Here is a 12,109-nt window from a genome sequence, read left to right as displayed (position 1 = left end):
TTTGTATTAATTGTCTTACTGATTCTGCCATTTTATCCACACGGCGCTGCCTTATGGTGGTTCAACTCTTACCTTTCTAGCAGATCTCAGCGTGTGAGAGGATCTAACTCTTCGTGGTCACCCATCTCTTCAGGCGTGCATCAGGGCTCAATTTTAGACCCGCTCCTATTCTTTATATTCATTGACGACCTTCGCTTTTCCATCGTGCACAGCCGACACCTCCTATACGCTGATGACCTCCAGATCTATCTCCACTTCCCTCTTTGCGACCTCAATTCCGCTGTGGAAAGAGTCGGCAAAGACATTGCCACTATCGAGCGTTGGGCCACCGTCAACGGCCTCACTCCCAACGCACGGAAAACTAAGGCATTCCTCTTTTATAATGCTCGTTTCATAAACTATCCGGGCAAGCGCCATTATCTCGCTAAAGCTGAATGGCACGCCGATAGAGTTTGTCGACCAAGCGACAAATCTTGGCGTCCTTCGCAAGGTTAACGGTGTCTTATGGAGACTAAAACTCCATCAAGGCTGTCTCTCGACCGCGCTGCGCACTCGGCTTGTGTTCTCGCTATGCACGGTGCACTTTCCTGGTATAGATTAAAACGTTGTCGCAATCGTAAACTAGAGTTTATTACAAAGAAACGGTTCCGCTCTGCTAAGTTCTATTAGCGTTATAATCTCTTAAGAACCCAATACTCCCTCAATCATTACAAGGAACGTAAAGATTTTGCTATACAAGATTTGTTGGAAAGCGTAATGCTCTCTTGAGAGCCCGTTGCTTTCTCAAGCTTCTGTAATTTTTGTAAAAGGTATGTCCGGCAGATCAGTCCTAAGGCGATTTGTTCTAAAGAGTGCTTCAGGACGCAAGTAAACTCGGATCTGCGGACGCTCGATAGCGTGGTGCGTGTGAGGTTGATATTACCGCTGATTCGCAAGATCAGTTCTGGAGGCAATTCGTTCTAAAGAGTGCCTCAGGACGCGGGTAAACTCAGATCTACAAATGCGGGGTAGTCTTACGCAAATTTCGTGAGTTGTCACTTCGGTAAGAGTGACCCGAATTTGTAAAGAGAAGGACTTCCCTGTGTCGTTGAATGTGAGTCACAGGTGGTTGACGCCGACAGTCTTTGACCCAGCTCAGCAAGGGGGCCGTTTTCGTAAGTGAATGCGGCAGGTAGCCGCTTCTCCCCCTGGATTGTGTGTCGTTTGATCCTCGGGGTAGTAGAGGGTGATGCAACGCTCAATGATGTAAATGCGTATACACATGCTAATCGCACAAGGATATAAGTCTGCTCAGAACGTTATATCGCATATCGCACTCATTTACAATTTCTACTGTATACTGTACTAGCAACCAAAATTGAGAAGTAGCCGAACAGACTCTACTTGCAACTATGATCAATAGAAGTATCCGAAAGATAATATTCATAACGCAACTCGAGAGAAGTATCCGAAAGACTGTCTGCACAAAGCTGACAAACTTTTCATCGCAACAGATTTCCCACTCGATTCTCCTTACGGCGCTTTTATTTCGATAGTTAATTGGAGAAGAAATTGTCGAGTAAGTTGACGTATTTTACGCAATTTCCAATAAATGACAAGAAACACTAAAAACGCTTAGGCAGCTGAAGTGAAGACAGCCCTTTGCTAAGTGAGAGGGATGGCCCCGAACCGGTTGACGACAATGCCTTAAGAACGCAAATAGTTACAATGCATGTCCAAACATGAGCGTGCCGATCGATAGATAGAAATGCTCCGAAACTCTTAAGAAAACAACATCGGAGTCAACAAAAGCCCATTCGAATGCGTATGTTGCCAGACCATTTGACATGGTCACGAATTCTCTTTAGTAATAAAACCTATTTTCTTAACACCCTGGGATGGCTGCCGATGGCAAAAGGACCTATCTCGTCGGATGCCTCCTCTTCTCCGCTCCATGTTTGGTGTCTCCGAGATGTTTCTGCCTACCTCGCCTGTAACTTCCGATCCTGCACCAGATCCCGCGCTGCCTCACGTGCGTCACCGCTCGACCTTGCAGTACCCACTTGCAGAACTTCCATATACCAATCATCCTTCTTCTGCGCTGCTTCCTTCTTATAGAACTCTATCCCAACGCATGTTAAGACATCAGAATTCCTGTCCGCGTTTCGACGTGCCCTCTTCTGCCATCTGCGCCGTGACGAGTAACTGGTGTCCTCGCGTGCCGTGTTTGCGATGCTGTGTCTCGTGATGCACATTTCTGTGAACTGTTACTCTCACGTGCTTTGTATTCTCTGTCCGCAAACTTATCCGTATTTCTATGTATCGTGTACTTTTTTACGTTATTTTTCTGTGCGTCATACAAGCTATATTACTATCTTCGCGAACTTATCTTTATATTTATGTACCGTGTTCTTTTTTATATTGTCTTTCTCTGCGTCTTGCTAGCTGTTCTGTTCTTTATCGATAAACTGCGCTAAATCTTTATTCTATACGTACACGCCGCATGCATGGGCTTTTAAATTATCTTGTTTTCTTCTCCGGGTTTTGCTTGCACATTTCGTTATGTAATTACTTTACTCTTGTTTCCTGCGTTCTACACACTGTACACTGTTCTATACACTCTATCAAGGCACAATCTTAGAGAATTTACCTTAGATTGTCAATAAAAGATTTATCCCCCCTCTTCCTCTCTCTCCCTCTCCCTCTCCCCCCGGGAGAGAGCCGGCATGGAAAGCAACTAGAAACAAAGATAAAAACAATCATGTATACAAACGCTTAAAATCGACAAAGTATTGACACATAAGGAAAAAATACATCAGATTTTAGTGAAGATAAATCCTGCAATCTTGGCATTATCAGAATCCAGATTGATACCGGACATAAAAGATAGTGAGATAAATGTTACAGTGCAATTCGATATGATCCAAAAAACCGGAATATGGGGAATTATTTTGTACGTAAAAAGTAATATAAAATATAAAATATTTTTAATACGGAAAATAATACATAATTGCTGATGTATAGCGATAAAAATACGGAATAATATGTATAAAGAAGAAGTAATAGTAATATAACACTCACCGAGTACGTCGGATGGGGTTTTTATAAGATTTTTAAAAGACATAGTAGGATTATTTGTAGTGAAAGGAGAATTTATAATGGTAGACGATTTTAATATAGATTTTATGCGGGATTCGTTTTATGCAAGGAAATTAAAAACAATGTTAAGTTTAGGTATAAAACAGTTTGTTGATAAGCCGACAAGAATTACAAATAATAGCTGAACAATTATAAATTTAGTTTTTGCTAACAATGCTAATAAAAGTTCAAAAAATTTATTTAAATTAAATTTACTATAATCTCTACCCTTAAATATCCTATATTTATCCATTGATTTAATTCATCCCAATTTAATTTTTAACCATAAATGATTCGTTATCTTAGGTTTATTACATACTTTAAGTAATAAACCTCAGATAACGAATCATTCATGGCTAAAAATTAAATTGGGATGAATTAAATCAATGGATAAATATAGAATATTTAAGGGTAGAGATTATAGTAAATTTAATTTAAATAAATTCCTTGAATTATTAGAAGTGAAGGTAATGCAAAGTTAACGTATATCTGTAAATGCAAGGGCAGAAAAAATAATTGTTAACATAATAGATACATTGAATTTGTAGCTCCTAAGAAAACATTTAAAATTAAAAGTATATAGTATGAAAAAAGTGGTTTTCAAATAATATAAGAGTAGCAACATCGGAAAGAAATGATGCACATTGTAGAGCTGTGTTTACAGCTGCAGAGCAAAATTGGTTAAAATATAAAGCTGAAAGAAATGCAGTAATGAAGCTTATTAAAACTAAAAAAAAATAATATAATAAAAATATGATAGATCGGACAAGAATAATCTGATAATAATGTAGAAAACGTTAAAAGAGGGAATTAAAGGCGAACTAATGGAACGAAAAGCTATGGAAAATATAGATTTCGAAATAATAGATAATATTAATAGGTGCAATATAGCAGATAAATTTGTGCAACAATTTCACTGGACGTTTTCCTTTGCCAGCATACGGGCGTTTTCGTTCCAATGCTTGACTCAAGCAGATTAATTGACGTTAGTAGCAGTCCGCAGTAACTGTTTCATCCGGTTCCAACAACTCATAATAAAGCACGCCCTTGATATCTCACCAAATGCAGAGAACAACCTTCTTTCCGAAGCGATTGGGTTTTGCGACTGATATTGATGTTTCGCCGAAATTTACCCATGACTTTCTACGTTTTGGATTGTCATTTCTCATTGCCCGTAACGATTTTCCACAAGAAAAACTTTCGACGCTGCTTTTTAAAAAGAGAAAGACACGCTGCCACTCGATTTTTGTTGGTTGCAGTGAGTTCATGTGGAATTTTCCTTCTTTCTGGATCTTTTCCATCTCATACAGGCGAATTTAGAAATCATTTGCTGCGTTACTCCCAACTGTTCTGCAAGTTTCTTTTTGCGTTTGTGCCACATTCTCAGAAAACAGTTGTTCCAAATCATTGCCGTACTTCCGAAGGCCTCCAGGGCGTTGTTTATCGATTAGACTAAAATTACCGCTTTTAAACGCTTAAACCAAAATGCGCACACATCGTACGATACAACACCTTCGCCGAGAAAGGAACAAATCAATTCGCACGCTCTTACAGCATTTTTCCCTTGTTGGAATTCATAAAGAATGCAGTGTCGGATATGCACCTTATCTGTTGCCATTTTCGACTCTACTGTACTAAATACTTTGGAAGGTTATGTTGGGCCTTTCGCTAAACTATATGTTATTTTGAATAGCTATAAGTCAACACTATATAACCGCAAAAAAGCGGGAAAATCAATTGATTTTAAAACTGATTTCGTAACTGCCTAAAATAATTTGAATTATTTATTTGTACACTTAATAGAAAAAAATATTATATCAGCATCAATCAGGATTTAAAAAACAACATTCGTGCGAAACCGCGATTCAGATGATCATAAACGAATAGAAATTAATAATCAATGAGGGCGAAATAATAAGAGTAATATTTATGGATCTAAAGCAAATATTTGAGATGGTAAATAGAGAAAGATTACTTAAAAAATTATATCAATATAAAATTAGAAAAACTTTTTAATTTATTTCAATCATATTTTTAAGCAATAGAACAGATACGTTGTAGTAACGCAATGTCCAATCTAATTAAGACTGGACGTGGGGTCCCACAGCTCGGTATTAGGACCACTACTGTTTATTATATACATAAAAGACATAGTTAATAGTTGCCCAGAAGAATGTAATATAAAAATGTTCGCTGACGATACCATATTATACATTGCGGGAGCAAATTGCAAAGAATTCGAAAAGAAAATAAATATGATGTTTAACGTAGTTGAGGAATGGTTAAATGTTAATGGATTAAAGTTAAACGCAAGTAAGACAAAGTTTATGGTGAGAAGTGTAAGAAAAGAGTTATGAACAAACATTTTAATAAAGTGTAGATTGGGGTATAGTAGAGATGGGACATTAATATAGCAAGTTGCAAAAATAATTAGGTGTAGTATTAGGTGTAATGATTGACAGTAAGCTAAGATTCTAAAAATAATATGAATGTATTGTTGCGTGCGTTCACGGGGAAAAAGAAAAACACTCTTTACACTTAAAAGCCACAACGCCTTTATTCGCAGAAGAATACAGAAGTACAACGTGACACGTCTTGATCGGCACGCAGTCCACTTTCAACTCCTTGTTTATTTTCGTTGCCCGGCTCTTGACAGCAGACAGCCGCTGCCGATCGATATCGTCAATCGCGGTCGAGCAGTATACCGAGCGGTGCGCGTAACAATGTGTTTAAAAAAATAGGCAAAAAAACAAGTTTTTTGATAGATAGTAGTTTATCGACTTATATACAGATGTACTGTATATAAATCGATCATTGCGTTTTATTTCGAATATTGTGCGACGTTATTAATTGGAATGAGAGAGACACAACTTAGCAAACTACAAGAAGCACAAAATACGGGTCATATTACAATGTAAGCGAGAGACTAAAGTAGAATGTGCGCTGCAGGCGTTGCATTTTATGTCAATAAGGCGATTATATTATAATACATATATATTTGTTTTTAAAGTGATAAAAGGACTATTACCTGATTATTTTGAGAATAGGGTACAAAAAGTAAATGGAAAGCAGATGCGTCAAGCGGGAAATATTGTGATTCAATTTCGGCAAACAAGAAACGCACAAAAAAAGTATATTTTATAAAAAAATAAAAATGTATAATAATTTACCGATTGAAATTAAGCGTAGTGAGAGACTAGAGCACTTTTAAAAGAAAACTTAAAGGACAGATATTAGATGCAATTAGTATTAAGTTAGTTTTAAGTTACTTAATGTATTTTAAATAGCTGAGAAAGCTAATATAAACATCAATGAATCAATCCTAGCCCAATCTATTCTTCTTCTAATTCAATTTCAAGTAAAGTTCTTCTTTTTCTTTTAAAAATAATAACTAAAATTAACACATGACACAAAGTACTGACTTATCAGAATATTTATTTTCCTTAAAAAAAAAATAAAATTTTTGTGTAATATACGATTGTACAACGCACAGTACATTATATCAATCTCCAAATCCGGCACAGCCGTACTTCCCTTCACGATATAACATGCGTACGGAAACACAAAACTAACTGGTTTATACGTTTAGATCTAACAGGAACTAAGAGCAAGAATCAATCGTGTTGAAGAATTTTACAACTGTTGCAAAGCTGCTTTTTCTGCTGAACGCAGCCAGTGATGCGTCAGCTATCTGCTATATTCAGATCAGTAAGTACAAATTTCCACCAATGAATGAGCCACATAAAGTGCAAAATCCGACCGTCAACTTCCATTGGAGTGTTGCACATTGGATTATTCTTATGACGACGGATTGAGTTATACAAATAAAATCAAAATGCAATATCATATTGATATCGTTTCATGGTATCCAACAAATATTGTATTCGCTAAAATACCCTAAAATGCAGTGCAAATTTCAAACTCGCGTATAATCAACAAAAAACATCGTATCAACATGCTTTTTTTTAAAAATCCTTAGAAAAAAATAACCTTTAAAAATCTAGATTTATATTAGCAAGATTTTAACGAGAAACTTGTTAAAAATGATAACAAACTTTTACCTTTTTCAATAAGAAAAAACGTTTGGCTTTCATGCAATATAAAAAGATCATACTTAATGAAGTCAAACTTTAGCTTAAAGATTCTTAAAGTAATGTCTTTGCCTTTTAATTTAAAAAAAAGTTCACGTAATTTAGATAATATTCACAAAGTTACGTCACTTTGAAGATTGCTTAAATATTCGGTCAAAATTTTATTAAAGTTCCTTGTAGTCACTAGTCAAGGAATAAAAATAAGTAAAAACTCCTTTATTAGTCAACAATCTGGTCAGTTTTTTATTCGTTAATTTAAATAGCATAACGTTTTGACCTTAGTTTTACGTCCTTTTCAAGTACAAAATTCTAAAGATACAAATTGCAGAAATTCAGGAAAACGCAACAAATTCATGAGTTAGTGTGAACATAATCATTCTTTATGTTCTAAAAAACAACGATGTTAATGTGAATTCTTCGATGTATTTAAAAGAAAATTAAGAATAGAAGCACAACCAACTACAAAAACTTATGCGTTTCCTTCGTTCTAGACAATTAATGCAATAATACCTTAAGTCGCAACAAAGTCTTAACTCGTAAACTTCGTAAACATTTAAACATACACGGAAAATTTTTGGCTGTTAAACGACGCGTCTGTAATGTGCATTTATTCATAGGTGTTTGGGACTGGAACAGTTTCGGTAGAATTTTGGCAATTTTTCTTTTTGCTCTGTTTTATCCGCGAGTAGTGAGAGCTGCTGACAGCCATCGCGCTCCTTGTAGTTCATTCCTTCGATGCACCCAGTCGCACGGCGCTGTCACTAGCTCATCACGCGCGCGTCTTTCGTTTTCTCGCATCGTGGTAACTATGCAAATAAACATGCCCAAAAAAGGGCACGTCAAAATCAATGCCCAAATAAGTCTCGAGATCCGTTCCCTTACCGCCCCTTTTTTCGTCTCCGCGATCGTAATTGTCTTAAGACAAAAAATTCGTCAGTCTCTCGCAGCCCGGCACCGACATTAGATCATCCCGCAGATCTCTCGCGTTATCCGCCGATCCTAGCTGCGAGGATTCATTTCTTCCATCCCTAATTCGGCAACTTATGTTAAATCTTTCTTAATTTCGAATATTCGTGTGAATGTGTGAGTGCATCACGTCAGTGCGCGGGTGACCGTATCTTTCCCGCGAACGTCCTCTGCCTCGTGCACAAGATCTCCGTCGGATCGCGCGCAAGATTTCCGGATTCGTGAGAGCTTCGATCTAGAGGCTCTTCAAGATTTCCGCGTCGATTACAGGCAGCGTAATATCGGTACGTGTCAAGATTTCCGTAAAATTGTAAAAGATACGGTTCACCCTTCGCTCCGAACGTCCGTTTTTCAACAAATAATTAAAGTGTGAATGACACCAACGCCTCCTTTTTCTTCCAATCACCCACCGTGAACCTACCGCATTCCTTATCACTCGCTTCGCGTCTCTATCGGGACGGATCCCGGCATTCTCTCCGTGCGATCGCGTTTACCCTACGCACGCACAAACAATAAGAAGATAAGCGGGATCGAGGTGAAAGTCCACCATAGTTTTGGGATATCTTCAATAATAGACGAGATATTAATTATTCAAATTGTACGAATAAGAACGCACCGAGAGAAAACGCCGAGTCGCTTGAGCTATAGCACGGTGTCAAATACATAGAGATATAAGAATAGAGTGCGTAAGAGAATCGGAAAAACGATAGAGGAATAGAAAAAGTGCGCTGAATAAAGGATCCTTCCATCCTTATTCAATCGCGAAAGCGCAGTACTATAATGTTATGAAATAAGCGCACTCACAGCTTATTTATTGACTGCACATGCGTCATTAGGCAAAGACAGAGAGGGCCTTTACTCTAACTCTCTTTCTATCTTTCTATCACAGTTACTTATATGCTAGTATACAATTCACGCACTCTATTCTTAAATCTCTATGATCAAGTATTGGTTACAGGCGGCGGGAGGGAAGAAGAAGAAGCGCGCAGCGAAGCACAAACAACGGCACTTTAAACAAAATTTGTTTAGGTATTATAATTTTAAATTATAAAGAATATTTTAAGTAACCTTTAAACCTCAAACCCTTACGTCTCGAATTCTTAACCCTCAAACTCGTTAGATTAGTTCCTTGACATCACCTAGATACATGGAGAATAGAGCTCATGCTCCAAATCTCGAAAAAGATCAAAGCGCCATTTTTGAACCCATTGAGATCACAACTTGAAATTTTAGAGAAATAAAGTAGAGATGGCAAAGAAAATTTTAAGCTGCGTTAGGTTAAAACAAAGTATCCGACCTGATGAAAATGGGATATATATTTTCATACATATATATATATATATATAAAATATATATATATATATACATACAAGGTTAGAAAGTAACACGTTACTTGTAACACCGGTACCGTTATAGTTACTTTCTTTAGTAACGGGCTGGTAACGGCGTGACTTTTTTTCTGTAACTGTAACGGTAACGTAGTTACATTTTTTTAGTATCGGTAACGAATTTAATAGTTACTTTTTATAGTTTGAATTTTCTATTTATGATACATCATAATTTTTACATTTTCAATCTTTATTTAACCAATATTCATAGTTAAAATTATCTTATAAAAACAGTTTTAAGATATTATAAATCAATGGACGCGTTCAGCAGACGGAGCAGATCAATGAGCGCTCAATAATTCTTTACTATGATTGGTTTCTGCTATTAAATGCAACAAAGAACTAAAGGCAAGAACCAATCATATTAGAGAATCACTGAGCGCTCACTGATCCGCTCAGTCTACTGAACGTGCCCAATTACAGAGCCATAGCTCTTATAAACAAACAAACTTTATAAATATCGGCCTTTAAGTTTATTGCAAGAATACCCGAAACTAAAAAAACTATTAAATACGACTTTACGACCGATATTCATAGTCGGATTTAAGATCATCTTAAGATTATTTTACTGTCTTAAGATGCCATCAGCCAATCATAGAGCCATATTAGCATCTTAAGACATTGTTTGAGACGATCTTTAAATAAGATTCAACTATGAATACCACCCTACCAAACAGCACAGCTGTTGAGAGAATGTTTATTATTGGTAATACTGTTTTATCACCTTGTAGACGTAATCTGAACGATGATATAATGGAATATCAACTTTTATTAAAAATAAAAAAAATTATCAAAATTTAACGAATTTATATTTTGTAGAATAATTAATAATCCTATATCCTAATCCGAATAATCCTATATCCTAATCCGAATAATCCTTGTAATTATATACATTTTTAAAAAACAATTGTAAGTTTAATAAAATTGTATCAAGAATAAAAATATAAATTTGGCTATATTTATAAATTTAATTAACTAAAACTTTTTTATTTATATTTTAAACATTTTGAAACTTTGTTCAGAAATTTTATCTTGCAAATTTAAAAAATATGTTGCTTACGTTAATATTTTAAATAAAAAAATATTTTACAATTTTTTTATTTAATCTCGTTTTAGCATTTTAGAATAGATATATCATGATTTCGGTTTTTTTAAATATTTGTTGATACCATCAAAAAAATGTTTTAAAAATTGATTATGCGTGATATTATGCATAGTAAAAAACGCAATATATAACTTTGTGATAATCATATACATTACATTTTGTAATTATCTATGGTTTGTATAGATCATATTAAATATTAAACTGAAGATAGGTTTTTCATGTGTAGTAATACAATGGAACTATAAAAAATCTCGATTTAATATAAAAACTCAGGATTGGCTGTTAAACTATGTCTTTAATAGGATTTTTATTAAAATTTATACATTTTGGAAGCATATCGTTTTTATTATGTAAATTAAAATATTAATTAATATCTCATAGATAGAGGCACAATGGACCCGATCTGAATGCCAGAGGTAAAGCCTTGTTTGAAGAACACTCCCTGATCTATTATTATCTCGTAAGATAAATTTATATGATTAAACGAAACAATGTTTTAAATATTCATCTGCGTTTAGAAATTAAAATTCACAAATATAATAAAATATTGAATATAGAAATGTTGCATCATTTTAATATCTGTGTACTGTGTCAAAATACATCATAAATACAGCAAAAAACTAATTTCGAAATCTGAATAATCACATACAATGTGCAAATCCAACATTCTTTGACATGACAAAAATCAGAATCAATTAATAACTAATACTATCATTAAGTTTTAATAAGTTTTAAGTGGCTCACAAGCACATTTCTCATGCTCATTATATAAACCAAAGCGTCCATGACCTGTTTGTAGATTAGCTAAAAACTTTGTATAAAAAATACAATTTCTAATTATAAATTTTAAAAACTTTATATTTAAATTTTTAACTATTTCGCGAACAGGTGATGATCTCTTTATATAATGAGAACGATATACTCATAAAATACACATAAATATTGATAAAATTTAATAATATTAGTTTAATTAGGGTCAGATTTTGTCATTACATCAAAAAATTTAAACAGCATATATAACAATGCACTGTTAAATTTTCTAAAATACCCAGATAGCCAAATGAAGGCAACGTGTTGTCATTTTGCTGTCACTTATTCCCTATTAATTTCATCAAACTAAAGCCAAGGTGTTTCCTCAAACTGTCTGTTGTTCTGATATTATGTGAAATTCTGCGTTAGAATTCAACAAACTGACGGCAAGTTATCAACATGCATGCACATTTGCTGTGATACGTTTATTATTGATCAATGCATGCACTTACAATTTCATAAACACATGAAGGTTATTTGCCCTCCTGATGCTAACTTTGTTCCACGTTAAATTACAATGACAGCAAATTGTGGGCAAGTATACAACATACATGCAGTGCATTAATTTGCCCGATATGTTCAATCTCGCTTGGCTATCTGGGTAACTTCTTGCATTCGTATTTATGACATGC

General features: G+C 35.0%; 1 protein-coding gene across 7 annotated transcripts in view; it reads right to left on the bottom strand.

The window, feature by feature from the left end:
- LOC105839645 (WD repeat-containing protein 81) overlaps positions 1–12,109 on the bottom strand; it is a 256,150-nt gene that overhangs the window by 241,389 nt on the left and 2,652 nt on the right. Inside the window, exon 2 of one of the 7 annotated variants that reach the window (XM_036289010.1) lies at positions 2,630–2,716. The exons of 5 other annotated variants lie outside the window; for them this stretch is intronic. The gene's annotated coding sequence lies outside the window, so the exon portion shown is untranslated. One more of the 7 variants, XM_036289011.1, reaches the window with a different exon arrangement.

This window comes from Monomorium pharaonis, chromosome 6 (assembly GCF_013373865.1).
Source record: "Monomorium pharaonis isolate MP-MQ-018 chromosome 6, ASM1337386v2, whole genome shotgun sequence".
NCBI lineage: Eukaryota > Metazoa > Arthropoda > Insecta > Hymenoptera > Formicidae > Monomorium > Monomorium pharaonis.
Note: the sequence above shows the minus strand (reverse complement) of the source record. Positions and strands in the feature narration are given on the sequence as shown.